Source organism: Delphinus delphis, chromosome 16, assembly GCF_949987515.2.
Source record: "Delphinus delphis chromosome 16, mDelDel1.2, whole genome shotgun sequence".
Lineage (NCBI taxonomy): Eukaryota > Metazoa > Chordata > Mammalia > Artiodactyla > Delphinidae > Delphinus > Delphinus delphis.
Window position 1 is genome coordinate 48,352,199 of NC_082698.1, and position 20,848 is coordinate 48,373,046.

The 20,848-nt window shown below is 37.6% G+C and overlaps 1 protein-coding gene across 4 annotated transcripts in view; it reads right to left on the bottom strand.

The window, feature by feature from the left end:
* Positions 1 to 20,848, bottom strand: part of BMPR1A (bone morphogenetic protein receptor type 1A) — a 149,990-nt gene that overhangs the window by 66,752 nt on the left and 62,390 nt on the right. For all 4 annotated transcript variants that reach the window (XR_009522450.1, XR_009522449.1, XR_009522451.1 and 1 more), the window contains exon 2: positions 729 to 843. The gene's annotated coding sequence lies outside the window, so the exon portion shown is untranslated. The remainder of the gene's footprint in view (positions 1 to 728; positions 844 to 20,848) is intronic.

The window sequence follows — 20,848 nt, forward strand, 5'->3', positions numbered from 1 at the left end:
CACAGGCTCCGGACGTGCAAGCTCAGCGGCCATGGCTCACGGGCCCAGCCGCTCCGCGGCATGTGGGATCCTCCCAGACTGGGGTACGAACCCATGTCCCCTGCATCGGCAGGCAGACTCCCAACCACTGCGCCACCAGGGAAGCCCCCTGGTTTTTATTTTTTTAAAGTACAGATCCCTGAAGGATTAAACCTTTTACCTGATAATCTGTCTCTATGGATTTGAAAATAATGAACTTGATTTCTCTGTACATGTTGTCTTAGAATGACTTCTCCCCTGTCCCTTATGTTACTGCAGTTCCCATTTCTTTGAATAAATTCTACCTCCAAAGATCTATTATTCAAAGTAACAATTTTATCCTAAATGCTAAATATGTGAAAGTTTCAGAATAATGTAAACATTCATCTTAATATAATCTTCCATTCTAACCTGTTTTGTCATCATGAGAGGAAAGAAATTATTACATACATCATTTAATGCTTATTTGCTACAATTAAAGAAAGTTGTATTAGTAATAAATACTTTTTACTCCTGAAGAGGTTCAACATTTATAAGGAGAGAAAAATATGTTATAACTATTGATACTTATGAACTCATAAGGAAGGTGATTAAAGAATAAAGAAGCTAACATAAAGCTGCAGTGGTAATACAGAAGGACTATTTTCAATTGTTAAGAAATGAGAATTTTCATATTATTCTAATTATTTTCTTAAAAGTCTTTTTCTTACCTCAGAGATGTGGCTAGATAAAACTGTACTTCCAATTTCCTCCAAACAGCTTTGACCTATGCTTCCATCTCATGAATTCCAAGACAGTATTAAACTGATGCATATTTTCATAAATCTGTTTAGAAAAAAGGAACATATTCAAGACTGAAAGAATGTTTATTTGTCAGAATAACACATGTAGAAGAAATACCAAAATTTTATCATGCATAAAACTATACATTTTCAATGTAAAGTCAACGAAAACTTCTACAGTACTTTAGAAATCTATCACTTTACAAACTTCTGCCCAAAGAAGTTTCACATTTTGAGTATTTTCAACTTTACAACATAGTAGTTCTGCAGAAAAAATTACTCACATGTAAAATTTCTGTCATCGGCCTAAGCTTTTGAAGAAAAAAAAATCACATCTCAAATTGAAAAATGATAACAGCCAGAAGCAGCACTAAAATTTACAATTCTACAATATTCAGATTCCTACTTGAACAAAAATTGGACCACCCAGCCAGTATTTCACTTTCTATCACAAAGTCTCAGTAAGCAGTTTTAATTTCAAACTTCAGCCTAGAACATTAGGAATTGTGAGGGTCAAGAATTAATTGCACTGCTTGGTCTAAGTCCATGGCATAGGTTTCAACTGTGTTACTACTGCATTAGTACCCTACTGCTTTAAGAGACAACGTTCATAAATCTAAACGAGGAAAAACGTTAAAAATTTTAATTTACTGAAAGGCAGGTGTGCTGTTTACTTGCAGATCATAAAAATAATTTCATTGAATGTATCTTTTAACTGAAATGTCAAATAGTACAGTATTCTGTTTCATATTTTAAAAAGAAAAATTTTAAGCTGTATGAATATTACTTATGTCCCACTGCAAGGTCAAAATGCCTTTGTCTTCAAGCCCATTTCGAAGTATCACTTGTGTCACACTGAGGTTTAGTAGTCTTGGCAATAATGACTAAATTCATGTAAACTGGGGCAACCTGAAACGGTCTAGCATATCAGATAGCCTTTCTTAAGGACAAGAGTCTCCACTCAGCAGACAGGCTGCCATAGGGCCATGCTAAATCTTTCATGGTCCAACTAAAGACAGACTGACCCTGAAAGCAATTAGTAATGCTTTGTCTGCATTTAGAAGCCTTTTAACAGTCTTCTCAATGCACTAGTTACCTACAACTTCACCAGGCCCCTGACATTTTTCAGGGTATTCATATGACTATAAAACTCTTAGACCATCACTCAGAGAAATCAGGGAGAGCAGTAATGGAGACCTGGTATTTAGGTGTTTTTTTTTTTCTCTGAGATGATCAGAGTCTTAAAAAATCTACCTTATACTAATCAAAAAATAAATGCATTGTGCTTCCACTTTAGAAATGGCATAAAGATTTTCCTCCAAAGCCATTCTTTGCCAATAACTCCGTTCTTCCCTAAGGGTGTATGGAAGAGAGGGGAGGCAATCAGTACATTAAACAAAGCTCAGATTAACCTAGTCTCATAAAGTTTTAAATAGTCCATCAAAGTGACTATGTTTAAAAATATATGGCCTATATTCGTACTTCCCTGGTGGCGCAGTGGTTAAGAATCCGCCTGCCAATGCAGGGGACATGGGTTCGAGCCCTGGTCTGGGAAGATCCCCACATGCTGCGGAGTAACTATGCCCGTGCGCCCTAGAGCCCATGAGTCACAACTACTGAGCCCGTGCTCCACAACTACTGAAGCCCGTGTGCCTACAGCCCACGCTCTGCAACAAGAGATGCCAACCGCAATGAGAAGCCCACGCACCGCAACGAAGAATAGCCCCCAATCGCCACAACTATACAAAGCCCGCGTGCAGCAATGAAGATCCAACACAGCCAAAAATAAATAAATTTATTAAAAAAAAATATGGCCTGATTCTAATTCTACCAGATATTTACAATGGATCAAACAATAAATAAAATTAGCATGTAAACCACTTATCAACCATTGTTTATTATAGCACTATTTATTACAACACTGCTTCCTTGGTGTGAAAAAAAAGCTACAAGCTTTACGCTAAATCTAAAGTTAATTAAAAAAAAAAGGAAAATACATAATCACAAAGAATCTTCAAATATACCATCTGCAAAGTCCAAGACCCTGAATTATCTATCCTCCCTCAATTCTCTCATATGTACAAATACATGACAAATTATACACTTCAGAAAACCTTTTCTAAGGATTGAATTTAAGACTGGCTAAGGAAAACCAAGTAAGATTTCACTTCATTACTAAGAGGAAAATAAAAGGCAATCAAAGGACAGGATGTGCTTCACGATTCAGGTCTGCAAGTCACTTTTTACATACTAGAAATTGTGTGAGTCAAAGTAAACCGTTTCCTAACCTTTGCAACTACAGTCCTTTAAGAAGAGATCTATAAATATGTACAGGCACAGAAATAGGATTTACATAGGCAAAATGCCTGCAACAACTTTAATCACTCCATTTATAAGGTAATTTGCCACAGGCTTTCAGCACTATAAACTGTGTTTAACAGTGACAAGGGATCCAGTCAGAACCAAACACTAAACAATTGTAAGGATTAATATTTTCACCAAAGATTTTGTGCCTGGGCTTCCCTGGTGACACAGTGGTTGAGAGTCCGCCTGCCGATGCAGGGGACACCAGTTCGTGCCCCGGTCGGGAAGATCCCACATGCTGCGGAGCGGCTGGGCCCGTGAGCCATGGCCACTGAGCCTGCGCGTCCGGAGCCTGTGCTCCGCAACGGGAGGGACCACAGCAGTGAGAGGCCCGCGTACCGCAAAAAAAAAAAAAAAAAAGATTCTGTGCCTGAAATTTTCAAGCTTCTTAGTTCTAGAAAACATATTAAGGAAAGGTAATTCTTTTAAAAACACATTAGAGCTTCTTAATGACTCATAATAAATGAAAGGTGAATCTTTCTGGATATATTCTAGTACTTTGTAATTCAGAGCGAACATTGGAATTTCCTCAAAGTTAATAAGCATTTGCAAACATGGGAAAAGTTCATTTTAATCCCATATTGCCTTTACAAAAATCTTTTTTTGCCATAAAAATGTACACATCCCTCTCGGTTTTCAAAATTATTAAAGTGGTTAAATCTTAAAGCACTGGGATACTTTGAAGATCACTAACCATACAGAATCCATCAGTGACAAACATCAATTGTGGATATTCTAGTTATCTTTGCGATGTTAGACATTACCTATTAACTCCTATATTAGTAAGATTTGCAAAGGAACTAGTATAAATATGCTTTTGATAAATACTCAGTCTAAGACAAAATTTAAGATTGCTTTTCTATTTGTACCAGATGTCAAAAAGTAGATTTCATAGTATTCACAAAATCAGCAATACTGATTGTACATTTTTCCTTCCACCACTCCAAATCCCCTTTCTTCATTTCCCCTCTCTTAGCATTCATAAAAAGCACCCCACATACTGTATAAGTACTGCTGTAAACATCATAGCTGCAATTATAGAACCATTTTTAAAAATAGCAAATTACAAAATAATCATTTTACAAAACATTTCAGTTGGGCTCTTAAACTATAGGTATTACTATTAAAACTTTCAGTACATTAGCTAAAAAACTCAAACATTATGCTTCAGAAAAACATAATACAGTTTTAGCTGTAACTCAAATGAACAGTATAATTTAGATTAGTTTATCATGCATTTCTATAATAAAGGATGTAATCCACTTAATACAGAAAGGGGGGTCAAACGTATTAACAAGTTATATTCTAAATGTTCCAAAAGTTCATTTATAAATTGAATATAAGCTTGATTTTGAAACTCAAGATGCCTTTTCTCATAAAACTAAAGATATAAACAGTGGCATTAAACCCCAAATACAAATGAACTTTAGTGTATAATTCTATGATAGCACTCTTCTGCTTAAGCATATTTCCGTATCAAACTGTAACTTTCTTATTCATTGCTATATCCTAGAACTTAGCACAGCTAATGACACAGAGTAGGATTTCAACAAATATTAGCTGATCTGAAGTACTGAATAGCAAAAACTCAGTGATGTGAAACTTAGTTGTCTAGAGAACAGAGAACCAAAAGGCATGGGGAAAAAAGCTTCTTCCAAAGAGATATGACAAAAGGATGCCTAACACCAGGGTTAGAAAGCTCTAGTCTAAGCCAAAAGTGTCAATTTCCATCCCCCCTGCCAATGAGAGGGTTAGCAATAAGCATCTGATGCAATTCTGGACAACAAGACAAGACACTAAGTTTGCTGGGGAGCTTCTGGGAAAGGTTTTCCCAGGCTGATGAAAAAGAGACACCCAGGTGAAAACACGTACTTTTTGCAGGTAACTTTGGGTTTGAATTGTTAAGCAGAACAATGGCAGCCATCTTAGGACCACGAGGAGAGAAATTGCCTAAGAGGACAACCCAACAGAAAAAGAATGGCAGTGTTAAAAGACGGAAAAAACCTGGGTGGTCCTTGGTGATGCTGCTATGCTTGAATGAAATAATCCTAGAATCATTTTACTAACTTGGATCTTTTTATTATAGTATATTCAACCCTTTTATTATTTACGTAATTTTCAATTACCAAAAGTAACCCAGTGGATACAGCCATTTAGGGATAGATACACTATTTCAATGAATTCAACTGTTATTTATACAGTGGTAACTCTCTTAAATTTATATCTTTTTTTTTTTTTTGCGGTACGCGGGCCTCTCACTGTTGTGGCCTCTCCCGTTGCGGAGCACAGGCTCCGGACGCGCAGGCTCAGCAGCCGTGGCTCACGGGCCCAGCCGCTCCACGGCATGTGCGATCTTCCCAGACTGGGGCACGACCCCGTGTCCCCTGCATCGGCAGATGGACGCTCAACCACTGCGCCACCAGGGAAGCCCTAAATTTATATCTTAATCCAGATCCTTCTTTTGAACTAGATACATATTTCCAAACTATATTATAATATATACTATATACTATACAAACTATATACTATAATACAGCTGTATTAAATATTTATTCCAGTGACACATCAAGAGAACAGAATATAACAGCCATCATCTACCAGCAGAAAAACTGTTTATGCACCCATATTCACTTTTCTGGCTAATAACAGCACCGGCTACCTGTCAAAGGTTAAAATCTCTGGGTCACTAGTCCCACATCCCACTGCTTTATTTACTATATTGGGCAGTTATTAATTGCTGCCTGTTCTAACTCTGATATATCTTTGAAATCTGTCTCTCTCAACTCTATACACATCTAGTGCAGCCTCCCATCTCTTGTGGAACACACCTCCATTCTTGCCTCTGCACTGCACTCATGTTTCTAAAATACAACTGTGCATCATGAAAAGATTATAAACATCATAAGTCATTAGGAAATACAAATTAAAACTATAATGAGATACCACTACAGAATGGCCATCATCAAAAAGACAGACAACACCAAATGTTGGTAAGGACGTGGAGAAACTGGAATTTCCACACATTGCTGTAAAATGATGCAGCCACTTTGGACAACAGTTTGGTAATTTCTTAAGAAGTTAAATATAAACATAAACTCACCAAAATTCCAAAATTCCCTTCATAGGAACCTATCCAAGAGAGATGAAAATATGTGTCTATATAAAGACTTATATTCAGGGACTTCCCTGGCGGTCCAGTGGTTAAGACTCCACATTTCCAATGCAGGGGGCATGGGTTTGATCCCTGGTGGGGGAACTAAGATCCCACATGTCGCCCGGAGTGGCCACCCACCCTCCACCAAAAAAAAAAGACTTACATACAAATGTTCTCAGCAGCATTACTCAATAGCAAAGAACTGGAAACAATCCAAGCATCCATCAGCTGATGAATGGATAAACAAAGGGTAGTATCATCAAACAATGGAATATTATCAGGTAATAAAAAGGAACAAAATACTGATACGTGTTATAACATGAACGCACCTCAATAATATGCTAAATAAAAGAAGCCAAATGCAAAATACTACATGTATGATTCCATGTATATGAAATACTCAGAAAAGGCAAATTGAAAGAGAGAGAAAGCAAAGCAGTGGTTGCCTAGAGCAAGCGGTAGAAGTGGGAAATTTGGGGCGGTGATGAAATGTTCTGAAATATTCATAGCACAACCCTAAAATTTTATTAGAAATAATAAAAATACAAGTGTGTTTTAAAATTTTTCAGTGATTTCCAATTATGTACAAAATGAAGTCCAAATTCTTTAGGAAGACATTCACAGAATGCTATAATCTGCTTTCAATCTATTTAACCTGCTTTATCTTCTGCTACAATCTCTGCCAAAAAGCCTCTTGCTGGCCATATTAAACTATTTGCTGTTCCTAAATATGCCAGGCTATTTAATGCTTCTACCTTTCTTCAAACTTGCTATTCTAATTCATAAATCAAAATGTTCTTATCTTTATCTTTTGTCAAGTGAAGTTCCATTTGTCCTCACAAAGATCCATCTCAAATAACTCCTCTGTTGAACCTTCTTCACTCCTTATGTAGCTAGCTGTTCCACAGGAGTCTGGTAATAACACATTATAGCACTTTTCATACTGAATTACGATTGTCTATTTATAGGTATATCTTCTTTATTAAGACAACCCCTGAGTACAGCTGTGTCCCCCTATGTTTTAATAAGCACAGTCCAGTGACTAGCACACAGGAGGTAATCTATATATTTTTGAATAAGCGACTGATGAAGAGTGACAGGGAAGAGAAAAATCCAAAAGTAGGTAAAATGAGCTCTGTATCACAGATAGTTGTATAAGGATGGTTATTGTCAATGTTATTTAAGAAAGAAAAACAGAAGTCACCCAATGTCACCTAAATGTTTTTCAGTGTACTATCAGTTAAATAGCCAGACTGAACACTCTATGGTCATTAAAAAAAATGAAATACATCTTATCTGTCTGTACTGACTTGGAAAGCTATCCCAAATACTCTTAAGTTTAAAGATGCAGACGTAGAGAACAGATTAGAGGACACGGAGCAGGGGGGAAGGGGAAGCTGGGACCAAGTGAGAGAGTAGCATTGACATGTATACACTACCAAATGTAAAATGGATGGCTAGTGGGAAGCTGCTGCATAGCACAGGGAGATCAGCTCGATGCTTTGTGATGACCTAGAGGGGTGGGAGGGAGGGAGGCGATATGGAGATATATGTATACACATACCTGATTCACTTTGTTGTACAGCAAAAACTAATACAACATTGTAAAGCAATTATACTCCAATAAGGATACTAAAAAAAACATAAAATAGTCACTTCTCCACTATTAAAAAGAAAACTATCCACACATATAGTAGTATGTGCATGCACACACGCATGCAATAAATGTGAGGAAGGTAAGGGGCTGAAAGGGCACACACCAACTGTTCTGAGTACAGCCAAGAAAGTGGAAACAACCTAAATGTCTATCAGTTCATGGACAGAGAAACAAAAGGTGGAATATCCAGCCAATGGAGTATTGTTCAGCCATAAAAAAAGCCATAATAAGAACCAATTCAGATATAACAGGGATGAACCTTGAAAATATTTTGTTAAGTGAAAGAAAGAAGCCAGACATAAAAGACCTCATATTATATGATTCCATTTATATGAAATTCCAGAATATGCAAGTCCATAGAAATAGAAAATATATTAATGGCTGTCTGGGATTGGGGGTAGAGGGTGGGACTGGAGAAAAACACCAAAAGGATGATCCCTAAAAGAAAAAAAATGGATAAATTGGACTTCATCAAAATTTTAAATGTTTGCTCTGCAAAAAACCCTGTTAAGAAGATGAAGACACAGGTACAGACTGGGAAAATATATTTGCAATCCATATATACGACAAAGGACTCATCTAGAATACATAAAGAAATCTCAAAACTCAACATTAAAAAAATTCACCTAGAAAATGGGCAAAGAATATGAAGAAGTATTTCACTGAAGAAGATATCTGGATAGCACATGAAAAGATACGGCCAACAACGCTAGCCATCAGGGAAATGCAAATTAAGACTATGCTGAGATATTACTACACACCTAATAGAACAGCTAAAATAAAAAACAGTGACAATACCAAGTGCTGACAAGAATGTGAAGAAAATGGATCTTTCATACATTGCTGTTGAGACTATAAAACGGCATAGCCACTTAGAAAAAGGTTTGAAAGTTTCTTTAAAAACTAAATATACACTCACATGTAACCAACTGCACTCCTGGGCACCTGTCCCAAAGAAACGAACATGAATGTTCACAGCAGCCTTATTTTTAATAGCCAAAACCTGGAAAAAATAGAATGCCCTTCAAAAGATGAATGGTTAAACAAACTACGGTACATTCATACCATGGAATCCTACTCAGCAATAAAAAAGAATAAACTATTGATTCATACAACTTGGATGGATCTCAAAGGATTAGGCTGAGTGAAAAAAGGTCATGTACTGTATGATTCCATTTAAAAAACACTCTCGAAATGACAAAATCATAGAGATGAAAAAGAGATTAATGGTTGCCACAGGGGGCAAGTGTGTGGGTAGCTTAAGGGAGATCTTTGTGGGGACAGAACCCATGTCTTGATGCTGCAGTGGTTACACACATCTACCACCACAGTGTTTAAATGGGTCAGAACTATATATACAAAATGTACCAGTGTCAACTTCTGGATTATACTGCACTACATGTATGAAGTAACCACTGGGGGAAGGTGAAGGATACAAGGGCCTCACCTTACTATTATTTTTTCAATTTCCTATGAATCTATAATTATTTTAAAATTTAAAATGTAAAAAACTCTACCTTCTAAAAATATTTTTACCTCTGCTTTAGATTTGGAATAGCAAAATAACTGTTCAAAGATTATTTAAGATACATTATTTTTTTCAAATCAGCTAGACAACTTCAATTCTCCAGTGGTTTCCAGTACCCTGTGGGAATGATGAATCCCCATAATAAAAGTCTAAAGAAACCAGCAATTCCTAGACCAAATTCTGGGTCTTCAGTCCCCTCTGTACCCCTCACCCTCTGGTTCTGGGAAAAAGCAGTTACTCCTAGGTGATGTCAGATCTGTTTTAGGGGTAGCAAATGTAGCAAGTTTGATATAACCACCTACAGCAGAACGAACCCCCAAATAATCATCTCCCTGTATGCTCTTTTTCAATTTATTATTCTGACAATGGAGCATAAAAACCTCTACTATATTTTCATTTTAATTTTCTCTATAATTTATTAAGGTAATATTCACAGTAAAAGACATTTAAATGATTTGATACATCTTCTTTTCCTTTCCAAATATATCTAGTTCAGTCAGTAGAGAAATATGTATCACCCATTTTTTTCCTGTAGAGTTTTGAGAAATTATCCATAGATCATTTGTTTTATTAGCTGATAGGTAAACACACCATACTACATATAAACAATAAAATTTCTGCTATTAGGAATCATCAGGAATTTATTCTAGAGTGCTAAGGGTTCACCAGTTCTTCTAAAATGTGCATTGTTGCACCTTCTCAAATGAGGAATAAAGATTATTTAGAATTAACGTTATGAACACCAATTACAGAGTTATGCTACAACATAGTGAAATTATCAGGGACTATTAATACATAGTGCTGTTGGCCCCAGTTCTAAATGGTCCCAAGAGTGCTGTGTTTATTTAGATTAAGTCCCCTACATACGAACGAGTTCCCTTCCGAGAGAGCTTTAAGTCCAATTTGTTCGTAAGTCCAACAAAGTTAGCCTAGGTACCCAACTAACACAATCGGCTATATAGTATACTGTAAATAAGTTTATAATACTTTTCAGACAAATAATACATAAAAAACAAACACAAAAAAAACATTTTTTATCTTTCAGTACCTTGAAAAGTACAGTAGTACAGTACAACAGCTGGCATACAAGGGCACGTCTGCATCCTTGAAAGTTTGCAACTTGAAGATTCGCATGTATGGGACTCACTGTACTTATTTACTTGCTTGTCTGCTTATTTGTTTTAGCTTGCATCCCCATTTTTTCTTGTTTTCTTTCCCTTGCTAACAGCTACCTAGAATGCATGTTTGCTCATAATAACAGTATCCTCTCCCCACTTCTCATTTACATCATCCCTGTACTAGCTTAATATAGCTCTATGTTTTGAAGTCTATAAAAATAAAAAGGCTGGGGCTTCCCTGGTGGCGCAGTGGTTGGGCATCTGTCTGCCAATGCAGGGGACACGGGTTCGAGCCCTGGTCTGGGAAGATCCCACATGCCGCGGAGCAACTAGGCCCATGAGCCACAACTACTGAGCCTGCGCGTCTGGAGCTTGTGCTCCACAACAAGAGAGGCCGCGACAGTGAGAGACCCGCGCACCACAATCAAGAGTGGCCCCCGCTCGCTGCAACTAAAGAAAGCCCACACACAGAAACGAAGACCCAACACAGCCAAAAATAAAAATAAATAAATAAAATTTTATAAATAAATAAATAAAAAGGCTGCATATGACAGCCTGAGACTGAGGGTATAAAAAGTGAACACATCTTCTATTATGATCAAATAATGTTTATGCTGTGATATTATAACAATTTTTATAAGACCACTTCAAGGAGAAGGGATAGATGAGACACCTGAATGAGACAACCAAGGAAAAAAACAAAGATGAGTGGAGCTAAGAACTATAAACACACCTCAAATCCCTACTCAACATTTCTAACAAGACGCTAAGTTCAAAATACATGAAACAGAACTCATTATTTTGTTTTTCCATCTTCTCACAAACCTGTTTCTCTTTAATTCCTTATTTGGCTTAATGTACAACTGTTTACAAGAAGGTTTTTTTTGCCACTACCTAGTAAAGTTGACATTTTACATACCCAAAGACCCCAAAATTCTAGCTCAAGGTATATAATCTGGGGAACCTTTTGCACATATCTACCAGAAAGCATGTACAAGAATATTTACAGCAGCATTTTCTTAACAGCAAACACTAGAGGAAACCCAAGTGTCCAACAACAGTAAAATGGATAAACTGTAGTATATTCATATAATGGAATTACCACATAGTAGTATAAATGAATGTACCTCAGATAAGTGTGTCAACATGAATGAAATCTCGAAACCATAATGTTAAACAACAAGTCCAGGGCTTTCCTGGTGGCGCAGTGGTTAAGAATCTGCCTTCCAATGCAGGGGACATGGGTTCGAGCCCTGGTCTGGGAAGATCCCACAAGCTGTGGAGCAACTAAGCCCGTGCACCACAACTACTGAGCCTGTGCTCTAGAGCCTGAAAGCCACAACTACTGAGCCCACATGCCACAGCTACTGAAGCCTGCGTGCTCTGCAACAAGAGAAGCCACCACAATGAGAAGCCTGCACACCGCAATGAAGAGTAGCTCCTGCTCGCTGCAACTAGAGAAAAGCCCGAGCGCAGCAACGAAGACCCAACACAGCCAAAATAAATAAATAAAATTAAATAATAAAATAAATAAATTAAAAAAAAAAACGAAGGTTGGAGAGAGAGCCAGAGGGGGGGAAGAAAACCAAAAAAGCCCAACAAATCCAAGAAGAACACATATATACAGTATGATTCCATTCACACAAAACTCAAAAATAGTAAACACTAGGAAAATGTATGTTAAAGGAAAAAATACAAAAGTGGAAAAACTTAAGGAAAAGTAACAGAATAACATTTAATAATTTAGGATGATGGTTTCTTCTGGGAAGGAAGAAGCCATTGTCCTGAGGCCTGGAGAGCTTCTAAGATGCCATTACATTTATTGAGATAGGAGGTTGGGACAGACATATTCATTTATTATTAAAACTTTGTAAAATGTACATCCACATCATATGTACCCTTGTATATAGGATAGATTTTAGAATAAAAATTTTAGTTTAAGCTGGTTAAATGTTAGTATTTTTAAAGTCTGGGTATCAGGTACACAAATGTCTATTATATCACTTCCTATATTTTGGAATCTATCATAAGTTAATTAAAGAAATTAAGACATAAGCATTACAAAATTGTATTTTGAAATTTAAGGACATGATATGACAAATCTTTAGAAGCAATAAAACAAATACTAAGCTAAATACTAGATCCAAACAAATACTATTATAAAATGAAAAAGAAAAAAAATTACTTCATCTCCTGAGATAATGCAACAGAAAATACACAACACTACCTATATATTATTCATTCCAAAAAATTTTATCTTTAGTCATGAAATACAAAAATGCAAACAGTAAATGTAGGGTATCCTATTAAAAAAAAACTAGATGAGATTTCATAAAAGACCATGAGGGTAAGGGTGAGGGGTGGTGGAAACAGTGGCTATTGCAGCTTTCAAATGGCTCAGAAAAAAAAAGTGTGGGTATTTTTATAAACAAAGAGAGAGAGCAGATGAGGCAAAATGTTAGCAAGTGAACTGGTAAATATAGCTGAAATGGGTATTTACTATCTGTTCAAATATTATACCAATTTAAAAGTTTTTAAGGTAAAAAAGTTGGGGAAAAAGAGGTACTTTATCCGTTATGAGTTATAATTTTACACATAGCTTTTAGTAAACAATGTCAGTATGACAGAGATTATTAAAATCAAATATTGAGGGCTTCCCTGGTGGCGCAGTGGTTGAGCGTCCACCTGCCGATGCAGGGGACGCGGGTTTGTACCCCGGTCCAGGAGGATCCCACGTGCCGCGGAGCGCCTGGGCCCGTGAGCCATGGCCGCTGGGCCTGCGCGTCCGGAGCCTGTGCTGCGCAACGGGAGAGGCCACAGCAGTGAGAGGCCTGCGTACCGCAAAAAAAAAAAAAAAAAAAAAAAAAAAAATCAAATATTGACAGATCTACACGGAAGTCCCAGAGATCTTTCCTCCATCAGCAAATTTTTAAATTTATTTCCTATAAATTATAAATTGTAAGTTGTTCAAAAGGATGAAAAATACATTTATCTTAACAGGTTGAGAATTACAGCTGTGCTTCAGAAACAGAGTATCATAATCAATTTAAAGGCATATGGGCTTAAAAAAAAACGGTTTAGCAAGTCAACTGTACTATAATATAAAAGACTTAAAAAATTTTTATAATTAATTTATTTTTATTATTTATTTATTTATTTTTGGCTGCACTGGGTCTTCATTGCTGTGCACGGGCTTTCTCTAGTCGCGGTGAGCAGGGGCTACTCTTTGTTGCGGTGCGTGGGCTTCTCATTGTGGTCGCTTCTCCTGTTGCACAGCCATGGGCTCTAGGCGCTCGGGCTTCAGTAGTTGTGGCACATGGGCTTAGTTGCTCCTCAGCATGTGGGATCTTCCTGGACCAGGGCTCGAACTTGTGTCCCCTGCATTGGTAGGCAGATTCTTAACCACTGGACCACCAGGGAAGTCCCTACAAAGATTTTATTTGATACTGCCTAAATACATATAGCAATACCAATGTATTAGAACACAGTACTTTTAAATGTCCTATTTAGCAAATAGAAGAATGTTTTAAAATTTCTTTCTCAGAACAGATTTACTTCCTAATGAGGCATACCCATATTTTTCAGGATTGCTAAGGCAAGGCAGTAAGGATGGAATGAATTTCTTCAAACATGGGTAGTTTCCATAAAAAAAAAAATTATACATCATTAAAATGGATAACCATCCTATTACCTAAGGATGTACTGATGGTCAGAATTTAATCCAGTTAACCTGTGTTCAATATTTGGCTTTCTTTTTATTAAAAACTAAAAACTACCTTCATTAAATATTCAACTGTCATTCATCCAAACGTATGCATCAATGAAACTAAACAACATTCTAGAAATTATAGAAATACAATTTTCAATTAAGAGCACTCATATAAAATTCATCACTTGCACAGGCACATGCAAACTAATCATTTCCGACAGGAGTGGGATATGGACCACAGATATTTCCTCCAAAAGGACAGTGTTGCTTCATGTTCACAGATAGGTAAACACATAGGGAAGAAAGTTTTAGGTGGGAAGGCTGCATTTAAGTTCTCACTTCTATGTGATGAGAGGCAGGTAGTTAATTACTGAACAACGCTGTCTTTTAAATCAGTGAGTCACATGCCTAAGGGAGGGGCTTGTAAGCAGGATGAGCAACAACCAGGGCAATCAAGTAAGAGTTCAAAGAGAAGCAACATCAGGTTTTGAAGAGTTTCAGACAGACAATTAGAAGCAACTACCCCAATATAATGCACATAATACAACAGCCTGACTATGGACTACCCACCTTCTTCAAAACACACCTGTACTTTAGGGACTAACTTTGTGAAGCTAGATATGTTTGAATGTCAGAGAACAGCTCTATTATCAATAAGCAAGTGAAGTTGAAAGAGAGAGAAAAAAAGATTACTGGATAATACTTCTGAGGGCACTACAGTAAATTTTAAAACATTTTAGACATAGTTCCCTGCTGGCAAGCAACATTTAATCAACTTGAGGAGTCAAGCCATAATATATTAAAGCTTAAACAACAGCACCAGATGACACTACATATACTGTTGTACCACCACACACGACAATTGAGAAATAAAGAAGACTTGCTTCACAGGTGGAGAGATCACTGTGGGCTGGATTTAAAGTGGCCCTTCTAAAGACTGGCAGGGTTTGATAGTATGCAAGGAGGGAGGCATACAGGTTCAGATGGGCTTTTTACTGGGAGGGCTGGGGTGTTGGGGGCTGGGAGGGTGCACTGTGCCTGGCTACTGTTCCACCTGGGGCCCAGATTCTAGAGTGATGGAACATAATAATCAATGCATGGTCTGAACCAGATGATAAATTCCCAGCCACCCTGAAGCCCACGTCCATAGCAGATTATCAATACTTGTTTTAGTTCTCCTTACAATCAAGCATCCAAGATTTCACAGTCCTTCTTAATATAGAACTCCCCAAAGCCAAGATGCCAAGATGTTTGAAATCCACCTACCATTCTTTTAAGAAGGAGAGAATAAAGAGAAGAACACAGGGTTAAGAGCATGGGCTTTGTAGCCAGACTGAGTACCAAGGTTAGAATCCTGGCTCCACCACTAACCTGTTGTAATACTTTAGACCAAGCTGCTTAACCTCCTTGGTATCCAGTCTATAAAGCAGGGAGAATAACTGCATGTATCTGAAGGGTGAGGATCAAAGGAGTTAATGCAGGTATAGCACTTAGAACAGTGCCAGGCAAATGTAAGTACTTTCTAACTGTAAGCTACTATTACTGTTTTCTATCAACAGGAAATCAACTGTATTCTCAGAGAGTAATGAGAGTTTTACATGAGGGAAAATAATATAAAATGTATAAAAATGTTGCTTAGGTACAGAAAACATTCTGAATCATTGATAGAAACAACATTCAGTACTTAACAATGCCTAATAGCATCAAATATTTGCTAGTTGATTTAAGAACAGAAGTGCAACATCAAACATATCATTCTTTATATTTACTGAACATTTACTATGTGCCAGTTACTGTACTAAATTCTATACATTTATTATCTTGTTTAACCTTTAAAATAAACTCTTGAGGCAGGTACCTCTACTAATTCCATATTATAAGAAAACTGAGGCTCAGAGTGGTTGAGTAACCTGACCAAAGTCACACAGTTAATATATAAAGTAGGGCTGGGATTTAACCCAGGTCAGTCAGACTCCAGAGACTGTACTTTTAATCTAAACTATACTTTCTCTTTCCAAATCCTGAACCAACAGGCTTTGATATAACAAAATAAATATAAAATACTATTTTAAAATAATAAAATTCTGGGAGGGTGATAGCTACAGGGTATGAAGGTTTCATTTTAAAATTTTTTTAATTGAAGTATAGTTGTACAACATTATACAAGTTACAGGTGTACAATATAGTGATTCACAATTTTTAAATGAAGGTTTCATTCTGAGGTAATGAAAATGTTCTAAAATTGACTACACTGATGCTGCACATATCTGTGAATATGTACACAAACTGTACACTTTAAATGGGTTAATTGTATGTTATGTGAATTGTAGCTCAATAAAGCTGGTTTAAAATATTCTTAATGGACTTCCCTGGTGGCGCAGTGATCAAGAATCTGCCTGCCAATGCAGAGGACACAGGTTCGAGCCCTGGTCTGGGAAGATCCCACAAGCTGTGGAGCAAGTAAGCCCGTGCACCACAACTACTGAGCCTGAGCTCTAGAGTCCACAAGCCACAACTATTGAGCCCGTGTGCCACAACTACTGAAGCCCACGTGCCTAGAGCCCATGCTCTGCAACAAGAGAAGCAACCATAAAGAGAAGCATGCACACCACAATGAGGGTAGCCCCTGCTCGCCGCCAACTAGAGAAAGCCTGCGCACAGCGATGAAGACCCAACGCAGCCAAAAATAAATAAAATAAATTTATTTAAGAAAATATTCTTAGTAAAATTAGGGTAGATGGTAATTAGGGTTTTACCCACACAAAAACTGATACAGATTAAGAGAGAGAGACTTGAATTTATTTAGGACAGAAAAATAATTATTTTCAGTACCGAAAGATTTATAATCAATAAGAAAAAAATTAAATATATACCTATACTTAAATTAGACCTAACTAATGAATGAAATACCTGTGGGTAACCATGATGTAACAGTGATCCCCTTCTAAACAAGCCCAACATTTTGACGAGAGGGAAAATAACACATTCATCACATAGATACTCACTTTTAGCAAGGGGTGCAGTACAAAATGTAGGCAATAACATGAAGTTTTTGAAAAATGTAATGAAGCTAATGATCTCTTATACCACCCTCGAGTATAAATGAGGATAACCTCTATAGAGGGCAGTTTAGCAACAGGCATAATGTACCCACTAGCCCAGCAATTTTAGTTAACAGAGATTTTTATATTTCACTAATAAAAATCTACCAAAAAAATCATGACATTCATTTAGCTATATGAATGGTCCTACAACAGTCTTAATGATAGCAAAAGAAATAAAACAGAAATAATTTAAACAAACTATAGTAAACTCACATACTATTATCATGATAGTTAACATTTATTAAGTGCCAAGAATTATTTTTTATGTACTATCTCATTTATTACTTACAGCAACCCTAGGAATTAGATAAGAATTAGATAAGAGTGCCATCTTCATTTTCCAGATGAGGAAACTAAAACCCAGAGTAGCAACTTGCTCAAAGTCACACAGCTAGTGAGTATTTGCAGCCAGGATTTCTACCTGGGCAGTTTCAACGCTGCCAATTTGTGTGGCTACTATATCGTACTACAGAAGAATAAGGACTTGGAAATATACTCATAATATACTAAAACAGAAAAAAATCAGATATCAAAAGAACAGGCATAGTTTGATCCTTCTTTTGTTTAATGCATTAAAAAAAAAAAAAAAGATGAAACACATATGGCCCCAAATTTAACAGTGAGTATCTCTGAGAGGTGACATTACAGTGGATTATGACCTTTCTTATATTTTTCTGTATTTTCCACATTTTGTAATGCAAGGTAAATTTTTTAAAGTGAGGTTCTTAAAAAAAAAGTAAGGGCTTCCCTGGTGGCGCAGTGGTTGAGAGTCCGCCTGCCGATGCAGGGGACACGGGTTCGTGCCCCGATCCGGGAAGATCCCACATGCCACGGAACGGCTAGGCCTGTGAGCCATGGCCGCTGAGCCTGCGCATCCGGAGCCTGTGCTCCGCAACAGGAGAGGCCACAACAGTGAGAGGCCCGCGTACTGGGAAAAAAAAAAAAAAGTAAAAAGATAATGACAATTTCAAATACCGCAGAAAGCACAAGTAATTTAAAAACATGGAAAAAGCTGTTAAACTTGCTAAATGGGTTGCTGACGAATTCAAGGGAAGTGGTAGAGGCAAAATGGCAATGGCAAGGAAGTATGTTTAAAAAGTGACAGGAGTGGGGCTTCCCAGGTGGCGCAGTGGTTGAGAGTCCGCCTGCCGATGCAGGGGACACAGGTTCGTGCCCCGGTCCGGGAAGATCCCACATGCCGTGGAGCCATGGCCGCTGAGCCTGCGCGTCCGGAGCCTGTGCTCTGCAACGGGAGAGGCCACAGCAGTGAGAGGCCCGCGTACCGCAAAAAAAAAAAAAAAAAGTGACAGGAGCTATTCAGGTATAGACTACCATTTTGAGAAGTTCAAAGAAGAATGGTATATAGCCTCAAGGTAATAACAATGTCAAAGGAAGGTTTTGCTGGTTTATTTTCAATTTCAAGGAAATTTGATCAGGCGTTGTAATCTAACTGGAAATAGCCTGTCAAGGATTCATGTCAAAACAGACAAGGAGCGGGAGGTCTCAACGAAGGCAAGGATCTAGCCTTAGAAAAGGGGAAACTTCTTGTGAGACAGGAGAGAGAGAAGAGAAAGACACATAAAAAGGGATCTTTGAGATGAGGAGAAGAAATTTGCAGAACTTATATTTGGTACCTTCAAACTTCTCTAAGAAAGAGAATGAAGTCATCTTCAATAACTGGAAGGGTGGGGATTAGGCACAGGGAGAGATGTACCGAGTAGTGGGAAAAAATGTTGGAAAGTAACTGGATACTTATGAATTTGCCAGAACTAACAGAAACCATCTACCTAATTATCACATGACCATAAAAGAAAGTACTGAAGGAAGGTAGGAAAATCATTTCTTTTTCAGTTAGCATGCACGTTAAACTGCACCATTCAAAACCAGGAGAATCTGTGGTATACCTAGAGACAATACCCTATGATTAATCTCTAGGATAACAACCACTATAATAATCTATGAAGTTGATGTCATAAAGTGCCATCACTTTTAGGAGACGACATGCATTGTCAAAGGACGCACCAGAGTTCAAGCATAAATTTCTAATTTGACAATAAGAAGGTAGATTTCTAGGAAAAATCAAGTTGCAAAGATCTGAAACTTGGTATAACTGAAAAGTTTCCCCAAGACAGGTAAATTGTACATATACACAGACCTTTCTGAAGCAGCTTAAAAAAAAATAAGTAGCAATCAAGCTCTTCATTTTATTTGAGGATGGAATAAAAGAAAATCTATGAGGTAGGGACTCTTTTCATACAATGAATATTTAATGAGTGCTAACTATGTGTCACATGAACGATTCTAGCCTAGGGATATAGCGATGAACAAAAAGAATGAAAAAAGCCCTGCCTTCTTGGAAATTACATTCTGTTTTACTGTCTGTGTCTTATGAGGTTAAGTAATTTCTCTTTGTAGCCACATCTAGTAGGTGGCAGAGACAGGATTCAAATTCAGATATGTTAGATCACAAGAACATGCTCTTGCACTCAGGTATGATTCCAGCATATATAAACCACTGCTTGACATAAGAAAAAAAAACACTTCTACATTTATCTATACTTTTCAATAATAACATTTATTTTAAGAAGAATTTTGAACACTGTACCATTTTGCTTGTACTACTTCTCTCACTATAGGCACACTTTTCCTTCCATCAACTTGTAAATTTTAAAATAAAGGAAAACTGAGCTAGCTGAAAGTAGTAAGATCTCCTCACCTGCTCTCTTAAATTACTAACCGAAGAACTATTCATACTTCAGGACACTTCTTAAAATATACTGGGGTAGGGCTTCCCTGGTGGCACAGTGGTTGAGAGTCTGCCTGCCGATGCAGGGGACACGGGTTCGTGCCCCAGTCCGGGAAGATCCCACATGCCACGGAGCGACTGGGCCCGTGAGCCATGGCCAATGAGCCTGCGCGTCCGGAGCCTGTGCCCCACAATGGGAGAGGCCACAGCAGTAAGGAGCCCGCATACCGCAAAAAAAAAAGTCTCCTGGGCTTCCCTGGTGGCGCAGTGGTTGAGAGTCCGCCTGCCGATGTAGGGAACATGGGTTCGTGCCCCGGTCCGGGAAGATCCCACATGTCGTGGAACGGCTGGGCCCATGAGCCATGGCCGCTGAGCCTGCGCATCCGGAGCCTGTGCTCCGCAACGGGAGAGGCCACAACAGTGAGAGGCCCGTGTACAGCAAAGGAAAAAAAAAAAATATATATATATATATATATATATATATATACACACACACACACATATATAGGGATAATGCGGAATAGGGGAATATTAGAGATGAGCCTCATCACGAACAGTATATGCTAATCTTTTCCTTTTATTTGTATTATTATCTGCATTATCTTAATATGCAAACAACTCACTGCTACTATTATTATTCTCTTTCCCTTAAGGAGTTGCTTTCCTAT